This window comes from Blennius ocellaris (assembly GCF_963422515.1).
Source record: "Blennius ocellaris genome assembly, chromosome: 7".
NCBI lineage: Eukaryota > Metazoa > Chordata > Actinopteri > Blenniiformes > Blenniidae > Blennius > Blennius ocellaris.
In genome coordinates, this window is record NC_137656.1 from 28,898,022 (window position 1) to 28,917,878 (window position 19,857).

Below are 19,857 nucleotides of genomic sequence, written 5' to 3' on the forward strand. Positions count from 1 at the left end.
GAGCGGTTCATTAGCAGTGCTTTACCCTCACTCACACACATTGCTTGGACACAACATGAACACACAAACACAAACATGTTAGTATTGCTAGGTACCATGCTTTATAATGCTTTTTAATGCTAATGCTAAGATAGTTAGCTTAGCAGGTTAGTATGTGAAACAAGACCAGATTTCAGCTCAGGGGCACCTGAGAAGTAACTGGTATGCTAGTTAACATGCTAACAAAGTTTGTGGGATGGCCTAAAGGGGGTGCTAGGGTTACGGATCTGTGCGCCGGACATCCTGATAATAGGGAGTTACAATACTTACTCTTGAAGTAAATGCATGGGTTAGTTTTTCAGCGTCACTCTATTAATATAGTCTTGATTTTAGAGACATTATGCGAATGTTAAGGTAAAGATTCCAATAGACAAGACGGTAATGAGCAGCAACAGTGCAGCTACACTCTGTCAGGTGAAAACAGCAAGTAATCAGATTACTACACTCTACTATCAGATGAAAACAGGAAGTTATAGGATCACTACACCATCACCAGGTGAAAACAGCAAGTAATCAGATTACTACACTCTACTATCAGATGAAAACAGCAAGTAATCAAATTACTACACTCTACTATCAGATGAAAACAGGAAGTTATAGGATCACTACACCATCACCAGGTGAAAACAGCAAGTAATCAGATTACTACACCATCACCAGGTGAAAACAGGAAGTAATCAGATTACTACACTCTACTATCAGATGAAAACAGGAAGTTATAGGATCACTACACCATCACCAGGTGAAAACAGGAAGTAATCAGATTACTACACCATCACCAGGTGAAAACAGGAAGTAATCAGATTACTACACCATCACCAGGTGAAAACAGGAGGTAATCAGATTACTACACCATCACCAGGTGAAAACAGGAAGTAATCAGATTACTACACCATCACCAGGTGAAAACAGGAAGTTATAAGATTACTACACCATCACCAGGTGAAAACAGGAAGTAATCAGATTACTACACCATAACCAGCTGAAAACAGGAAGTTATAAGATTACTACACCATCACCAGGTGAAAACAGGAAGTTATAAGATTACTACACTCTACTACCAGCTGAAAACAGGAAGTAATCAGATTACTACATTCTACTATCAGGTGAAAACAGCAAGTAATCAGATTACTACATTCTACTATCAGGTGAAAACAGCAAGTAATCAGATTACTACACCATCACCAGGTGAAAACAGGAAGTTATAAGATTACTACACCATCACCAGCTGAAAACAGGAAGTAATCAGATTACTACACCATCACCAGGTGAAAACAGGAAGTAATCAGATTGCTACACCATCACCAGCTGAAAACAGGAATTAATCAGATTACTACACCATCACCAAGTGAAAACAGGAAGTAATCAGATTACTACACCATCACCAGATGAAAACAGGAAGTAATCAGATTACTACACCATCACCAGATGAAAACAGGAAGTAATCAGATTACTACACCACCACCAGGTGAAGACAGGAAGTTATTAGATGACTACACCATCACCAGGTGAAAACAGGAAGTAGTCAGATTACTACACCATCACCAGGTGAAAACAGGAAGTTATGAGATCACTGCACCATCACCAGGTGACAACAGGAAGTAATCAGATTACTACACTCTACTATCAGGTGAAAACAGGAAGTGATAAGATTACTCCACCATCACCAGGTGAAAACAGGAAGTAATCAGATTACTACACCATCACCAGGTGAAAACAGGAAGTAATCAGATTACTACACCATCACCAGGTGAAAACAGGAAGTAATCAGATTACTACACCATCACCAGGTGAAAACAGGAAGTTATAAGATCACTGCACCATCACCAGGTGACAACAGGAAGTAATCAGATTACTACACTCTACTATCAGGTGAAAACAGGAAGTGATAAGATTACTCCACCATCACCAGGTGAAAACAGGAAGTAATCAGATTACTACACCATCACCAGGTGAAAACAGGAAGTAATCAGATTACTACACCATCACCAGGTGAAAACAGGAAGTTATAAGATCACTGCACCATCACCAGGTGAAAACAGGAAGTAATCAGATTACTACACTCTACTATCAGGTGAAAACAGGAAGTTATAAGATTACTACACCATCACCAGGTGAAAACAGGAAGTAATCAGATTACTACACCATCACCAGGTGAAAACAGGAAGTAATCAGATTACTACACCATCACCAGGTGAAAACAGAAAGTTATAAGATCACTGCACCATCACCAGATGAAAACAGCAAGTAATCAGATTACTACACCATCACCAGGTGAAAACAGGAAGTAATCAGATTACTACACCATCACCAGGTGAAAACAGAAAGTTATAAGATCACTGCACCATCACCAGATGAAAACAGGAAGTAATCAAATTACTACACCATCACCAGGTGAAAACAGGAAGTAATCAGATTACTACACCATCACCAGGTGAAAACAGGAAGTTATAAGATCACTGCACCATCACCAGGTGAAAACAGGAAGTAATCAGATTACTACACCATCACCAGGTGAAAACAGGAAGTAATCAGATTACTACACCATCACCAGGTGAAAACAGGAAGTAATCAGATTACTACACCATCACCAGGTGAAAACAGGAAGTAATCAGATTACTACACCATCACCAGGTGAAAACAGGAAGTAATCAGATTACTACACCATCACCAGATGAAAACAGGAAGTAATCAGATTACTACACCATCACCAGGTGAAAACAGGAAGTTATAAGATCACTGCACCATCACCAGGTGACAACAGGAAGTAATCAGATTACTACACTCTACTATCAGGTGAAAACAGGAAGTGATAAGATTACTCCACCATCACCAGGTGAAAACAGGAAGTAATCAGATTACTACACCATCACCAGGTGAAAACAGGAAGTAATCAGATTACTACACCATCACCAGGTGAAAACAGGAAGTAATCAGATTACTACACCATCACCAGGTGAAAACAGGAAGTTATAAGATCACTGCACCATCACCAGGTGAAGACAGGAAGTAATCAGATTACTACACTCTACTATCAGGTGAAAACAGGAAGTTATAAGATTACTCCATCATCACCAGGTGAAAACAGGAAGTAATCAGATTACTACACCATCACCAGCTGAAAACAGGAAGTAATCAGATTACTACACCATCACCAGGTGAAGACAGGAAGTAATCAGATTACTACACCATCACCAGCTGAAAACAGGAAGTAATCAGATTACTACACCATCACCAGGTGAAAACAGGAAGTTATAAGATTACTACACTCTACTACCAGCTGAAAACAGGAAGTAATCAGATTACTACATTCTACTATCAGGTGAAAACAGCAAGTAATCAGATTACTACATTCTACTATCAGGTGAAAACAGCAAGTAATCAGATTACTACACCATCACCAGGTGAAAACAGGAAGTTATAAGATTACTACACCATCACCAGGTGAAAACAGCAAGTAATCAGATTACTACACCATTACCAGGTGAAAACAGGAAGTAATCAGATTACTACACCATCACCAGCTGAAAACAGGAAGTAATCAGATTACTACACCATCACCAGATGAAAACAGGAAGTAATCAGATTACTACACCATCACCAGCTGAAAACAGGAAGTAATCAGATTACTACACCATCACCAGGTGAAAACAGGAAGTTATAAGATTACTACACCATCACCAGGTGAAAACAGGAAGTAATCAGATTACTACACCATCACCAGGTGAAAACAGGAAGTAGTCAGATTACTACACCATCACCAGGTGAAAACAGGAAGTAATCAGATTACTACACCATCACCAGGTGAAAACAGGAAGTAGTCAGATTACTACACCATCACCAGGTGAAAACAGGAAGTAATCAGATTACTACACCATCACCAGGTGAAAACAGGAAGTAGTCAGATTACTACACCATCACCAGGTGAAAACAGGAAGTAATCAGATTACTACACCATCACCAGGTGAAAACAGGAAGTAGTCAGATTACTACACCATCACCAGGTGAAAACAGGAAGTAATCAGATTACTACACATCACCAGATGCATTCAGACTCTGGGTCATCATGGAGGTGGGTTCTCCAGTGAGAGAGTTATAACGTTAGGTTGGTTCTCCAGTGAGAGAGCTAGAACGTTAGGTTGGTTCTCCAGTGAGAGAGCTAGAACGTTAGGTTGGTTCTCCAGTGAGAGAGCTAGAACGTTAGGTTCGTTCTCCAGTGAGAGAGCTAGAACGTTAGGATGGTTCTCCAGTGAGAGAGCTAGAACGTTAGGTTGGTTCTCCAGTGAGAGAGCTAGAACGTTGGGTTGGTTCTCCAGTTAGAGAGCTAGAACGTTAGGTTGGTTCTCCAGTGAGAGAGCTAGAACGTTAGGTTGGTTCTCCAGTGAGAGAGTTAGAACGTTAGGTTGGTTCTCCAGTGAGAGAGCTAGAACGTTAGGTTGGTTCTCCAGTGAGAGAGCTAGAACGTTGGGTTGGTTCTCCAGTGAGAGAGCTAGAACGTTAGGTTGGTTCTCCAGTGAGAGAGCTAGAACGTTGGGTTGGTTCTCCAGTGAGAGAGCTAGAACGTTAGGTTGGTTCTCCAGTGAGAGAGCTAGAACGTTAGGTTGGTTCTCCAGTGAGAGAGTTAGAACGTTAGGTTGGTTCTCCAGTGAGAGAGCTAGAACGTTAGGTTGGTTCTCCAGTGAGAGAGCTAGAATGTTAGGTTGGTTCTCCAGTGAGAGAGCTAGAACGTTAGGTTGGTTCTCCAGTGAGAGAGCTAGAACGTTAGGTTGGTTCTCCAGTGAGAGAGCTAGAACGTTGGGTTGGTTCTCCAGTGAGAGAGCTAGAACGTAAGGTTGGTTCTCCAGTGAGAGAGCTAGAACGTTGGGTTGGTTCTCCAGTGAGAGAGCTAGAACGTTAGGTTGGTTCTCCAGTGAGAGAGCTAGAACGTTAGGTTGGTTCTCCAGTGAGAGAGTTAGAACGTTAGGTTGGTTCTCCAGTGAGAGAGCTAGAACATTAGGTTGGTTCTCCAGTGAGAGAGCTAGAATGTTAGGTTGGTTCTCCAGTGAGAGAGCTAGAACGTTAGGTTGGTTCTCCAGTGAGAGAGCTAGAACGTTAGGTTGGTTCTCCAGTGAGAGAGCTGGAACGTTAGGTTGGTTCTCCAGTGAGAGAGCTAGAACGTTAGGTTGGTTCTCCAGTGAGAGAGTTAGAACGTTAGGTTGGTTCTCCAGTGAGAGAGCTAGAACGTTAGGTTGGTTCTCCAGTGAGAGAGCTAGAACATTAGGTTGGTTCTCCAGTGAGAGAGCTAGAACGTTAGGTTGGTTCTCCAGTGAGAGAGCTAGAACGTTAGGTTGGTTCTCCAGTGAGAGAGCTAGAACGTTAGGTTGGTTCTCCAGTGAGAGAGCTAGAACGTTAGGTTGGTTCTCCAGTGAGAGAGCTAGAACGTTAGGTTGGTTCTCCAGTGAGAGAGCTAGAACGTTAGGTTGGTTCTCCAGTGAGAGAGCTAGAACGTTAGGTTGGTTCTCCAGTGAGAGAGCTAGAACGTTAGGTTGGTTCTCCAGTGAGAGAGCTAGAACGTTAGGTTGGTTCTCCAGTGAGAGAGCTAGAACGTTAGGTTGGTTCTCCAGTGAGAGAGCTAGAACGTTAGGTTGGTTCTCCAGTGAGAGAGTTAGAACGTTAGGTTGGTTCTCCAGTGAGAGAGCTAGAACATTAGGTTGGTTCTCCAGTGAGAGAGCTAGAACGTTGGGTTGGTTCTCCAGTGAGAGAGCTAGAACGTTAGGTTGGTTCTCCAGTGAGAGAGCTAGAACGTTAGGTTGGTTCTCCAGTGAGAGAGCTAGAACGTTAGGTTGGTTCTCCAGTGAGAGAGCTAGAACGTTAGGTTGGTTCTCCAGTGAGAGAGCTAGAACGTTAGGTTGGTTCTCCAGTGAGAGAGCTAGAACGTTAGGTTGGTTCTCCAGTGAGAGAGCTAGAACGTTAGGTTGGTTCTCCAGTGAGAGAGCTAGAACGTTAGGTTGGTTCTCCAGTGAGAGAGCTAGAACGTTAGGTTGGTTCTCCAGTGAGAGAGTTAGAACGTTAGGTTGGTTCTCCAGTGAGAGAGCTAGAACATTAGGTTGGTTCTCCAGTGAGAGAGCTAGAACGTTGGGTTGGTTCTCCAGTGAGAGAGCTAGAACGTTAGGTTGGTTCTCCAGTGAGAGAGCTAGAACGTTAGGTTGGTTCTCCAGTGAGAGAGCTAGAACGTTAGGTTGGTTCTCCAGTGAGAGAGCTAGAACGTTAGGTTGGTTCTCCAGTGAGAGAGCTAGAACGTTAGGTTGGTTCTCCAGTGAGAGAGCTAGAACGTTAGGTTGGTTCTCCAGTGAGAGAGCTAGAATGTTAGGTTGGTTCTCCAGTGAGAGAGCTAGAACGTTAGGTTGGTTCTCCAGTGAGAGAGCTAGAAAGTTAGGTTGGTTCTCCAGTGAGAGAGCTAGAACGTTAGGTTGGTTCTCCAGTGAGAGAGCTAGAACGTTAGGTTGGTTCTCCAGTGAGAGAGCTAGAACGTTAGGTTGGTTCTCCAGTGAGAGAGCTAGAACGTTAGGTTGGTTCTCCAGTGAGAGAGCTAGAACGTTAGGTTGGTTCTCCAGTGAGAGAGCTAGAACGTTAGGTTGGTTCTCCAGTGAGAGAGCTAGAACGTTAGGTTGGTTCTCCAGTGAGAGAGCTAGAACGTTAGGTTGGTTCTCCAGTGAGAGAGCTAGAACGTTAGGTTGGTTCTCCAGTGAGAGAGTTAGAACGTTAGGTTGGTTCTCCAGTGAGAGAGCTAGAACGTTAGGTTGGTTCTCCAGTGAGAGAGCTAGAACGTTAGGTTGGTTCTCCAGTGAGAGAGCTAGAATGTTAGGTTGGTTCTCCAGTGAGAGAGCTAGAACGTTGGGTTGGTTCTCCAGTGAGAGAGCTAGAACGTTAGGTTGGTTCTCCAGTGAGAGAGCTAGAACGTTAGGTTGGTTCTCCAGTGAGAGAGCTAGAACGTTAGGTTGGTTCTCCAGTGAGAGAGCTAGAATGTTAGGTTGGTTCTCCAGTGAGAGAGCTAGAACGTTAGGTTGGTTCTCCAGTGAGAGAGCTAGAACGTTAGGTTGGTTCTCCAGTGAGAGAGCTAGAACGTTAGGTTGGTTCTCCAGTGAGAGAGCTAGAACGTTAGGTTGGTTCTCCAGTGAGAGAGCTAGAATGTTAGGTTGGTTCTCCAGTGAGAGAGCTAGAACGTTAGGTTGGTTCTCCAGTGAGAGAGCTAGAACGTTAGGTTGGTTCTCCAGTGAGAGAGCTAGAACGTTAGGTTGGTTCTCCAGTGAGAGAGCTAGAACGTTAGGTTGGTTCTCCAGTGAGAGAGCTAGAACGTTAGGTTGGTTCTCCAGTGAGAGAGTTAGAACGTTAGGTTGGTTCTCCAGTGAGAGAGCTAGAACGTTAGGTTGGTTCTCCAGTGAGAGAGCTAGAACGTTAGGTTGGTTCTCCAGTGAGAGAGCTAGAATGTTAGGTTGGTTCTCCAGTGAGAGAGCTAGAACGTTGGGTTGGTTCTCCAGTGAGAGAGCTAGAACGTTAGGTTGGTTCTCCAGTGAGAGAGCTAGAACGTTAGGTTGGTTCTCCAGTGAGAGAGCTAGAACGTTAGGTTGGTTCTCCAGTGAGAGAGCTAGAACGTTAGGTTGGTTCTCCAGTGAGAGAGCTAGAACGTTAGGTTGGTTCTCCAGTGAGAGAGCTAGAACGTTAGGTTGGTTCTCCAGTGAGAGAGCTAGAATGTTAGGTTGGTTCTCCAGTGAGAGAGCTAGAACGTTAGGTTGGTTCTCCAGTGAGAGAGCTAGAACGTTAGGTTGGTTCTCCAGTGAGAGAGCTAGAACGTTAGGTTGGTTCTCCAGTGAGAGAGCTAGAACGTTAGGTTGGTTCTCCAGTGAGAGAGCTAGAACGTTAGGTTGGTTCTCCAGTGAGAGAGCTAGAACGTTAGGTTGGTTCTCCAGTGAGAGAGCTAGAACATTAGGTTGGTTCTCCAGTGAGACAGTTAGAACGTTAGGTTGGTTCTCCAGTGAGAGAGCTAGAACGTTAGGTTGGTTCTCCAGTGAGAGAGCTAGAATGTTAGGTTGGTTCTCCAGTGAGAGAGCTAGAACGTTAGGTTGGTTCTCCAGTGAGAGAGCTAGAACGTTAGGTTGGTTCTCCAGTGAGAGAGCTGGAACGTTAGGTTGGTTCTCCAGTGAGAGAGCTAGAACGTTAGGTTGGTTCTCCAGTGAGAGAGTTAGAACGTTAGGTTGGTTCTCCAGTGAGAGAGCTAGAACGTTAGGTTGGTTCTCCAGTGAGAGAGCTAGAATGTTAGGTTGGTTCTCCAGTGAGAGAGCTAGAACGTTAGGTTGGTTCTCCAGTGAGAGAGCTAGAACGTTAGGTTGGTTCTCCAGTGAGAGAGCTAGAACGTTAGGTTGGTTCTCCAGTGAGAGAGCTAGAACGTTAGGTTGGTTCTCCAGTGAGAGAGCTAGAACGTTAGGTTGGTTCTCCAGTGAGAGAGCTAGAACGTTAGGTTGGTTCTCCAGTGAGAGAGCTAGAACGTTAGGTGGGTTCTCCAGTGAGAGAGCTAGAACGTTAGGTGGGTTCTCCAGTGAGAGAGCTAGAACGTTCTCCACTGGCTATGAGGACCTGGGCCTCCAGCTTGTGTGACCTGAGCCCATCAGGATGTTGATGATGATGTGAAAAACACTGACAAGCTGCATGTAGATGGTTTCAAAAGACAAAATATTGACCACTACTTCTATGATGTCCTCCATTGATTGATCGTCTTACTTCTGGAACATCAAAAACATAACGATGAGGCTCTGGTCTTCTTGGTTCCTGTCACCTCCTCCATCTCTTCCAGTAGCTCCAACATCTGGTACAATACAGAGGAATAAAAGTAAACAAATCAAGCTTATGTAACGTAAAAACTCTCAAACTTGATGAAGAGATGTTTTATGACCTGCTGGTCACTGAAACATCAAACTACTGTAGTTTGATGATAGTTTAATCATCAAACTGCTTTATGAAAGTAGTGACCTCATATAAAGACACATCATCAACACAGAATAAATATCTCACCAAGTGGTTCAGTCATTTCTGCCATACGACACATCTATTGAATAATTGTACAAACTATTGTTGTAGAACCTTGTGCTCTCATTCATGGTCTTACCTCCACAGCTGGATGACTCCTCCAGATGTTTGTGGGATTTTCAGGCACAACCAACATGCAGCAGCCTTTGCAAAGTTTGCACTGCATCCATTCCAGCATTTCTGTGTCTGGATAAAAAAAATCCTGCAAAACAAGAGATGTATTCACATTATTTTTGTTTAATTTAATTTTTTTCTTTTTTTGTTCATAGCCTGTATATATGTTTTGTCAATTATTTCTATTGTTAGTGTGTGAAATTATTGTTTAAATGCAGATGTGAAGAGAAATGTAGTTTCAGTTCTCTATATGTGTGGCACAGACATAAACAATTAACTTTATTGACAAACATCTAAATGATTCGTTGCATTATGTTATACATTTGATTTAAAATTTCTCTCATTACCTTTAATAATTTTCTCATGTGAATGCACCCTAACCATAACCCTAACCCTTTAGATGCCTTATTATAATACATTTATTATTAGTCACATTTTAGTGACCGAGGATGAATACAAATGTAATTTTACACATAAAGACACATTTGAAAAACCGGTAAGAGAAAAAGACGTTGTGGAGTCCATCATAGAAAAGACTCTGGAAGTAGAAAACGATCAGGTACGTATGTGAAGGCGACGGAGGAAACAGGGAAAGAGACTCAGCACAGATGAATTCCTCCACACTTTCCAGCTCCTGGTTACAAACGACTAAATAGAATGAGAAATAATCTGGATTCCTTCAGGTGGGAAAAGAAGTCAGAGAAAGAAAAAGCCTGTTTCTCATGTCGGAGGCAAACCTGCACAGAAACATGTTTAAAATATATAATTATATATAAACATGGGAAGTGTCTCTTACATATTAGGAGAAATGGCTAGTATAAACTTTAATCACTATCAAGTTAATATATATCCAGCATCTATCTGGGATAAAAACACAGCAGCAAGCTCGTTGTATACATCCATTAATATAATATAGTGTAGTGGGCGTTACATAATTCACCCGCGGAACCTGGGTTACATAGATTGGTTCCGGTGGGACTGTTTATACCGACACACAAGCGGATGTGGTTAGTTAGTTGGCAACCGCAGCGCAACGAGTCACGTTCTGTTCCTGTTAATTATTATAAGGCTTTATGTCAATAAAACTGCCGACGTTGGCACTGTCATTTGACACGCCGCCTACGACTCCCGTTCCTGCGCGCTACATTGGTGACCCCGACGTCAGCCCCGTTGAAGTTCCCGAGGCTGATCTGCGAACCGAGCGAATTGACATGGCAAGTGCCGCCATGCTGAGACTACCGGAGTTTTGGGAGACGTCCGCGGCGACGTGGTTCGCGCAAGCGGAGGCTCAGTTCGCCCTCCGTAGCATTACGGACGATGCTACATGCTATTACCACGTCGTGTCCGCACTGGGGAGCTCCACTGCAGCCAGAGCAGTGAGTTTCATCACAGCCCCTCCGGCCCAGAATAAATACGCCGGGCTCAAGGCGTACCTCCTAAAAAGTTTTGAACTGTTCCGGTCTGAGCGTGCTCGACGTCTCCTTGCGATCCAGGGTTTAGGAGACAGCAAACCCTCTGAACACATGGAGATGATGTTGAACTTATTGGGTGCTGAGGAGCCCAATTTCCTCTTCATTGAACTGTTTTTGCGTCACATGCCTCCACACGTCCAGACTGCGCTCGCCAATACGTCCATTACTGAGCCACGTGCTCTGGCGGAAGAAGCAGACCGGTTCTTCCTGGCCACACAACGCGCCGCCCCAGACGTGCTGGCCCCGACGTACAGCCACACACCCACACGGGCCCGTGTCCCCACTGCCACAGACAACCGTGCCAGCCCGGGTTTGTGCTACTTCCACGCCCGTTTTGGTGTGAAAGCCAAAAGGTGTCGCTCACCGCGCACCTTCAATGAGACGGGAAACGCCAAGGCCTGCGCTCAGTAGTAGCCATGAGTGCAGGCGCTAAAGGCCGGCTGCTATTCATAGAGGACACCCTCTCACGACGTAAATTCCTCTGTGACACCGGCGCCCAGAGAAGCGTCCTGCCGGCTACGGTGGAAGACGCCGCTGGAGGGTCACAGGGACCCCCCTTATCATCCGCCAACGACACCCCCATCCGGACGTACGGCACGAGGACTGTGACCGTATGTTTTGGGGGACAGCAGTTTTCCTGGGACTTTGTCACGGCCGATATCACCTTTCCCCTCCTCGGCGCTGATTTCTTGTGCGCCCATGGACTGTTGGTGGACGTTAAAAATGGCCGCTTGGTGGACGCCCAGACCTTCTCCTCTTTTGCGTGCGTCCGCGACGAGGGGGCTTATGACGGCCTCTCCAGCTCGCTCTCTGAATGTGACAAATTCCAACGGCTTCTCGGAGAGTTTCCCTGCCTGACCCAGCCCACCTTCTCGGCCATCACGGCTAAACATGGAGTTGAGCATCATATTGACACTACAGGCCCCCCGTCCATGCTCGTGCGCGACGGCTCAACCCAGAGAAACTGGCGATGGCGAAGTCCGAGTTTGAAAACATAGAGCGCCTCGGCATCATCCGTCGTTCCGACAGCCCATGGGCCTCGCCACTCCACATGGTCCCCAAGCCGGATGGCAGCTGGCGTCCGTGCGGCGACTACCGGCGCCTTAATGATGCCACCACGCCAGACCGATACCCAGTCCCCCATATTCAGGACTTTTCAGCGCATTTGGCAGGGATGCGCCTGTTTTCAAAGGTCGACCTGGTGCGCGGTTACCACCAGGTTCCGGTGCACCCGGCAGACATTCCTAAAACAGCGGTGGTGACACCTTTTGGACTATTCGAGTTCCTCAGGATGCCGTTGGGCCTAAAAAACGCGGCTCAATCCTTCCAACGACTAATGGACTCGGCACTCAGAGACATGCCTTTCCTGTTTGTCTACCTGGACGACGTCCTTGTCGCCAGCTCATCCGAGGAAGAGCACCTGAAGCACCTCCGGGCCCTTTTCACAGGCTTGACCAGCACGGCCTGATTATCAACCCGGCTAAATGTGTCTTTGGAGCGAAGTCCATCCCGTTCCTGGGGCACCTCATCGGTAATGATGGGGCTGTCCCCCTACCGTCGAAGGTGGAGGCTGTGTCCGCCTTTCCCCGCCCACGCTTGGCTCAGGGACTCCGGGAATTCCTTGGCATGGTCACATTCTACCACCGATTCATCCGCCGGGCAGCTCACATTATGCACCCGCTGTACGACGCCCTGAAGGGTAAGACCCCCAACCAAGACATCGACTGGACCGACGAGAGAGGCAGGGCATTCGACGACACGAAGACTGCGTTATGCCGGGCCGCCATGTTGGTCCACCCGTCACCCGGGGCCCCGATTGCCCTTACAACCGACGCTTCGGACTACGCTGTGGGAGCCGTGCTGGAACAGTGGGTCGAGGGTACGTGGCAACCGCTCGCCTTTTACAGCCGCCAGCTGGCCCCTAGAGAGCAGAAATATAGTACCTTCGACAGGGAGCTGCTCGGCGTCTGGTTGGCAATCCGACACTTCCGCTTCCTGCTAGAAGGCCGTAAGTTTACGGTTTTCGTCGACCATAAGCCTCTCACGTTCTCCATGGCCAAAGTGACTGAACCGTGGTCCGCCCGCCAACAGCGCCAGCTGTCGTTCATCTCTGAATACACCACTGACATCCGCCACATCGCCGGCAAGCACAACGTGGTCGCGGATTGTCTTTCCAGAGCGATGGTTCACACGGTGCAGCTGGGTCTCGACTACGCACGTATGAGCGAGGAGCAGGCCTCGGACCCCGAGGTTCAGTCACTGAAAGAGGCGGACACTGGACCTGGAGGAGGTCGCTGTCGGCGGCTCAGGGGTTAAGTTGTGGTGCGACCTCTCTACTGGCCAGCCAAGGCCACTGGTCCCTGTCAGTTGGCAGCAGGCCGCGTTCGAGGCCATACACAGTCTCTCCCATCCCGGCAGAAAAGCCTCTGTAAAGTTGGTGGCTCAGAAGTTCGTCTGGAGGGGCTTGAAGAAGGACGTGCGGTCCTGGGTTGACTCATGTGTGGCCTGTCAACGTGCAAAGGTGCACCGCCACACTAAGACCCCCCTAGAGACTTTTGCGGTTCCTGAGAGGAGGTTCGACCACGTCAACGTTGACCTGGTAGGGCCGCTTCCCCCCTCGCACGGTTTCACCTATCTCCTCACAATGGTGGATCGGACGACCCGCTGGCCGGAAGCGGTTCCCCTCGCCTCAACATCGTCTGCCGACGTGGCCCGGGCGTTTATCGGGACGTGGGTCGCACGTTTCGGGACCCCTTCAGACCTGTCCTCTGACCGAGGTACGCAGTTCACTTCGGAGATCTGGACTGCTGTCGCCAGGGAATTGGGGGTTAAGTTACACCGCACTACCGCATATCACCCCCAGGCGAATGGTTTGTGTGAACGTTTCCACCGCTCCATGAAGGCGGCCCTACGTGCAGGCCTGAAGGATGGCAACTGGGTGGACAAGCTCCCCTGGGTGATGCTGGGCCTCAGGACGGCCCCGAAGGAGAACCTGCAGTCGTCGTCCGCCGAGCTCGTCTACGGCCAGGTGCTGAGAGTACCTGGGGAGTTCATCCCCGACGCCACGACACCTTGGTCGGCAGCCGGGCAGCGGTCTTCTCTGCAGGAGGTCGTCGGATCGTTTGCACCGGTCCCCACATCACAGCACGGTACCCCAGTCCCTCAGGTGTCCCCCGATCTGCATTCAGCGAAGTTCGTGTTCATCCGCCACGACGCACACCGCGGGCCGTTGCGTCCACCCTATGACGGGCCGTTTAAGGTCCTGCAGCATGGAGGTAAGAACCTGGTGGTGGACATGGGCGGAAGACTTGAGACTATTTCCCTGGATCGGGTTAAGCCCGCTCATGTGGACATTTCCAGGCCAGTGGAATTGGCCCGGGCCCCACGTCGTGGGCGTCCCCCAAGGACTGTTTCCCCTGCTCCGGCTGAACTCCCTGCCACTGTGTCAGCGCCCTTGCCACCCGATTCTGTGGTCAGTCCAGCTGCGCCTGTTGCCCCTGTTTCCCCCTTTGCCCCTGTGGTCCGTACCCGCCGTGGTCGGGTTATCGTCCCCTTTCGACATTGTGACTTTGACTATGGGTGAATTCTGGGGGGGCTTGTGTAGTGGGCGTTACATAATTCACCCGCGGAACCTGGGTTACATAGATTGGTTCCGGTGGGACTGTTTATACCGACACACAAGCAGATGTGGTTAGTTAGTTGGCAACCGCAGCGCAACGAGTCACGTTCTGTTCCTGTTAATTGTTATAAGGCTTTATGTCAATAAAACTGCCGACGTTGGCACTGTCATTTGACACGCCGCCTACGACTCCCGTTCCTGCGCGCTACAATAGTATGATTACTGGTGCAGTTCATTGGAGGCACATTCGTCTCTAAACACACCAAAAGTTACTGGAGAAAGTTTTCACAAGACAAGAAATGACAGTTAATACACCAAAACAAGGAATGAGGATAGAAAGAGCAACTTAAACGTTCATTGCTCCTAACTTAACCACAAAACTCCTCCTCCTCTCATTAACACTGATAAACTACTGCTTCTTATTAGAGCAGGATGATCGTTTGTATATAGACAACAAGGCCAATCTTTACCTGATGAGAAGACAGTCCTTCACTCTGTTGACATACGAAAGACTGGACAAATTAAACCATAAATGCGGGTCTTTTCAGCGAATGACTTCGTTTTGGCGTCATATCCGGCGAGTGGGTCCCGCTACGCCACTTCCCAGGTGTTCATGTCGTCTACGTACCTCCTGCATGTTCGGTCGGAACGTAACTAACTGTGGGTCGGCCTCCCTGAACTTAATTCCCTACGTTTTCAGTCTTGGACAGTCTGTCATTAATCCCACTCTGCGGAACACTTTCATACGATCTTTGTTTGTCAGTGAATTCTATCCTATTTCACTTTACAGAAACTGAATTTCTAAGCACTTTCCCAAAGAGGAAGTGGACAAATTAAGGAGTAAATGTATCAAATTTCCTGTTGCTCCAAAAGTAAAGGAAGTTAATTTCAAACTGATCGACGGTATTTACACTTCCAAAGAGTTTCTAAGACTTAGTTTTGGTTTTGAAGAGAATTCTTGCACCTTTTGTGATTGTGATATTGAGACTGTTGATCACTTGTTTTTTGAATGTGTTGGGATCTCACAGGACCACAGACAGTTTGTTCATTTCTAGGGAAAGACAGTTTTCATGTGTCATGATACACAGTCATGACATATGAATTGTGACCCAGGAATGTGATTGACCATCACACCCAGTGGGGGGACCTTTTACCACTGCAGACCCTCCCCCCCCCATGCACTCAGCCAGTCACTGATTGGTTGAAGCTCTCAGGATTTGACACCTTCGAATCCACAAACTTTCAACAAAAAGCCTGCAAAAGCAGTCTTGGGGTGAGTCTTGCTCCGAGTCTTCTCCTGTGAACACCCGGGAGATAGGAGCTGCATTCCAGCAGCTCAGCTCACCCAGCGTTAGCATACAGCTAACACTCACCCAGCGTTAGCATACAGCTAACACCAGAGAAAACATTGAGGAATTTAATGAGGCTATAGTACAGGCTGCAGAGCAAACAATCCCAGAAACAAAAGACGAGGTAAAGTGTCCCATGGTGGGTTGAGAGATGTCACCAAGCAATTAAGGCAATAAATAAAGCATTGAAGCTTCTTAAAAGACATCATACAATTGAAACATTAATTCAATATAAATAAGCCCAAGCAGGAGTCGGGAAAAATATAAAATAGCAAAACGTACATACTGGAGACAATATTGTAAGAGTTTCTGAAACCCAGAAGCAGAGCAGGAGGCAGAGCAGGAGGCAGAGCAGGAGGCAGAGCAGGTGCAATTATCAATGGTTTTATTTATGTTGCAAGACGTTGGAGACGAGGAACAGAGACTGTTCCTCATGCTCCTCACTCACATGGAGTGAGGAGCTGAGAGCACACGAGGAGCGCTGCACCAGGAGGAGGTGCACCAGGAGGAGGTGCACTGAGGAGGCACGGAGTGAGGAGCTGAGAGCACACGAGGAGCGCTGCACCAGGAGGAGGTGCACCAGGAGGAGGTGCACTGAGGAGGCACGGAGTGAGGAGCTGAGAGCACACGAGGAGCGCTGCACCAGGAGGAGGTGCACCAGGAGGAGGTGCACTGAGGACACTGGAAGCAGGGAGTCGTGGAGCTCATGAGAGGAGCTGGAGACTCTGAACAGAGACAGTCTTCTGACACCGGACCTCCTCACTGCAGGGCTGAAGAGGAGGAGCAATCAATTAGTAGATTACCTGCAGGAGAGTCAGTGAGGAGGATCTGGAGGAGGTGCTGGAGGAGGTGGGGATCCTCACAGAAACACAGCGAAAAGATATCTGGGGAATGATTTGGAAAATGAATGGAGTGGGTCACTATGGATCACCAGTACTACTGTCACAGTCCGCAGACGTCTCCCGCAGGGTGTTTGTTGTTGTGTGTGTGAGCGTAGGTGGAGGGGGCGGAGCAGGATGGACACCTGAAGCCCACGATTGAATCCAGTTCTTCAGGACCAGGATCCCAGGCTCTCATCACCAGGTCGTCACGTTCACCCTGCGGTACCTCCAATCGGCCCCTCCAGCTTCTTCATGAAGTTTGTTGGCTTTGTGTTTGGAAGCAACTGAGTGTTCTGTTCGTTCTCTCCCTGCAGTCCCGGGGTGCACCGCTCTGTCCTGCTGGGAGGATCCGTCTCCGTGACGACCACCTCCACTCCTACACCCCTCACTGAGGATTGCCGCTGCGCTGGAGAAAGTTTAAAATAAACCTTGTCTTCAATGATCCATCCTGGTCTTGTCGGTGCTTGAATCCTGCACAGCACCACTCCTGACAGCCACAGGTTGGTAGTACAACAGTAATTGGAGCAGAAAGAGCAAAGGTTTTAGATGACTCTTTGGTAAGGATACATAGATCTGAGAATTTCACTGAAAGAGCGAGGATGAATAAACAAGAAATGATGAAACAGAATTCAGGAATAAAAGACAAAAGACAAGACTCAGACAGACAAGACCTGGACAGGTAGAGTTTGCTACAGTGTGCTAGCACAAATGAGTGGTGGGGCATCGGGGATGGTTCTAAAATTATTCGATAAAATATGGGACACGGGGATAAATCCAGACCAATGGAAGGAAGCAATTACACCAATAGTGAAACCAGGAAAGGAGCAATCAAATCCAACAAACTATAGACCTATAGCAATAACTTCGCAGTAGCCATGGAAACAATGTTGATGGAGAGATTGAACTTCTTCTTAGAAAAGAAAAGTGTAATATGTGAATATCAAAGTGGTTTTTAGGAGATTAGAAAAGCTGAAGTCAATAGAGAAATGGTGATAGCACTCTTTTTTCACAGAGAGAAAACCTGTGAGATGCTATGGAAGAGGGTCTTTAATTAAACTGGATAAAATAGGTATAAACAGAAACATTTATAATTGGATAATGATTTTGTTTTATTTGAAAGAAGAATTAAAGTCAGGGTTGATATGGATTACTCAAAAATATATAATATAGAGAATGGAACACCCCAGAGGAGTGTGTGGAGCCCTACATTATTTAATACATGATAAATGATGTGTTATATTGAATATATTGATGTAAGAGTAGAAAAATCTTTATTTGTGGATGATGACTGGCTGGGACTAGGGACTAGAACCTGGCTGGGACTAGAGCCTGGCTGGAACTAGGGACTAGAACCTGGCTGGGACTAGAGCCTGGCTGGGACTAGAGCCTAGCTGGAACTAGGGACTAGAACCTGGCTGGGACTAGAACCTGGCTGGGACTAGAGCCTGGCTGGGACTAGGGACTAGAACCTGGCTGGGACTAGAACCTGGCTGGGACTAGAGCCTGGCTGGGACTAGGGACTAGAACCTGGCTGGGACTAGAGCCTGGCTGGGACTAGGGACTAGAACCTGGCTGGGACTAGAACCTGGCTGGGACTAGAGCCTGGCTGGGACTAGGGACTAGAACCTGGCTGGGACTAGAGCCTGGCTGGGACTAGGGACTAGAACCTGGCTGGGACTAGAGCCTGGCTGGGACTAGAGCCTGGCTGGGACTAGGGACTAGAACCTGGCTGGGACTAGAGCCTGGCTGGGACTAGAGCCTAGCTGGGACTAGGGACTAGAACCTGGCTGGGACTAGAGCCTGGCTGGGACTAGGGACTGGAGCCTGGCTGGGACTAGGAACTGGGACTAGGGACTAGAGCCTGGCTGGGACTAGAGCCTGGCTGGTACTAGGGACTGGAGCCTGGCTGGGACTAGGAACTGGAGCCTGGCTGGGACTAGGAACTGGGACTAGGGACTAGAGCCTGGTGGGGACTAGGGACTGGAACCTGGCTGGGACTAGGGACTAGAGCCTGGCAGGGACTAGGGACTGGAGCCTGGCTGGGACTAGGGACTAGAGCCTGGCTGGGACTAGGAACTGGGACTAGGGACTAGAGCCTGGCTGGGACTAGGGACTGGAACCTGGCTGGGACTGGAGCCTGGCTGGGACTAGGGACTAGAGCCTGGCTGGGACTGGGTACTGGAGCCTGGATGGGACTAGGGATTAGAGCCTGGCTGGGACTAGAGCCTGGCTGGGACTGGGGACTAATTAGTAGGGACTAGAGCCTGGCTGGGACTAGGAACTGGAACCCGACTGGTACTAGGGACTAGAGCCTGGCTGGGACTAGGGGTGGGAACCTGGCTGGGACTAGGGACTAGAGCCTGGCTGGGACTAGGGACTGGAACCTGGCTTGGACTAGGGACTAGAGCCTGGCTGGGACTGGGGACTAATTAGTAGGGACTAGAGCCTGGCTGGGACTAGGAACTGGAGCCTGGCTGGGACTAGGGACTAGAACCTGGCTGGGACCAGGGACTGGAGCCTGGCTGGGACTAGGGACTAGAGCCTGGCTTGGACTAGGGACTGTGACTAGGGACTGGAACCTGGCTGGGATTAGGGACTGGGACTAGGGACTAGAGACTGGCTGGGACCAGGGACTGGAGCCTGGCTGGGACTAGGGACTGGGACTAGGGACTGGGACTAGGGACTGGAACCTGGCTGGGACTAGGGACTGGGACTAGGGACTAGAACCTGGCTGGGACCACGGACTGGAGCCTGGCTTGGACTAGGGACTGGAACATGGCCGGGACTAGGGACTGGGACTAGGGACTGGAACCTGGCTTGGACTAGGGACTGGGACTAGGGACTAGAACCTGGCTGGGACCAGGGACTGGAGCCTGGCTGGGACTAGGGACTAGAGCCTGGCTTGGACTAGGGACTGGAACCTGGCTGGGACTGGGTACTGGAGCCTGGCTGGGACTAGGGACTGGAACCTGGCTGGGACTGGGAACTGGAGTCTGGCTGGGACTAGGGACTGGAGTCTGGCTGGGACTAGGGACTGGAACCTGGCTGGGACTAGGGACTGGAACCTGGCTGGGACTGGGTACTGGAGCCTGGATGGGACTAGGGATTAGAGCCTGGCTGGGACTAGAGCCTGGCTGGGACTGGGGACTAATTAGTTGGGACTAGAGCCTGGCTTGGACTAGGAACTGGAACCCGACTGGTACTAGAGACTAGAGCCTGGCTGGGACTAGGGACTGGAACCTGGCTGGGACAAGGGACTAGAGCCTGGCTGGGACTAGGGACTGGAGCCTGGCTTGGACTAGGGACTGGAACCTGGCTGGAGC

The 19,857-nt window shown here is 48.5% G+C and overlaps 1 protein-coding gene across 1 annotated transcript in view; it reads right to left on the bottom strand.

The window, feature by feature from the left end:
- golph3a (golgi phosphoprotein 3a) overlaps nucleotides 1-19,857 on the bottom strand; it is a 42,883-nt gene that overhangs the window by 445 nt on the left and 22,581 nt on the right. The window contains exons 5-6 of the transcript XR_013936693.1: nucleotides 9,179-9,301; nucleotides 8,794-8,878 (exon numbers count right to left, since the gene is read on the bottom strand). The gene's annotated coding sequence lies outside the window, so the exon portion shown is untranslated. The remainder of the gene's footprint in view (nucleotides 1-8,793; nucleotides 8,879-9,178; nucleotides 9,302-19,857) is intronic.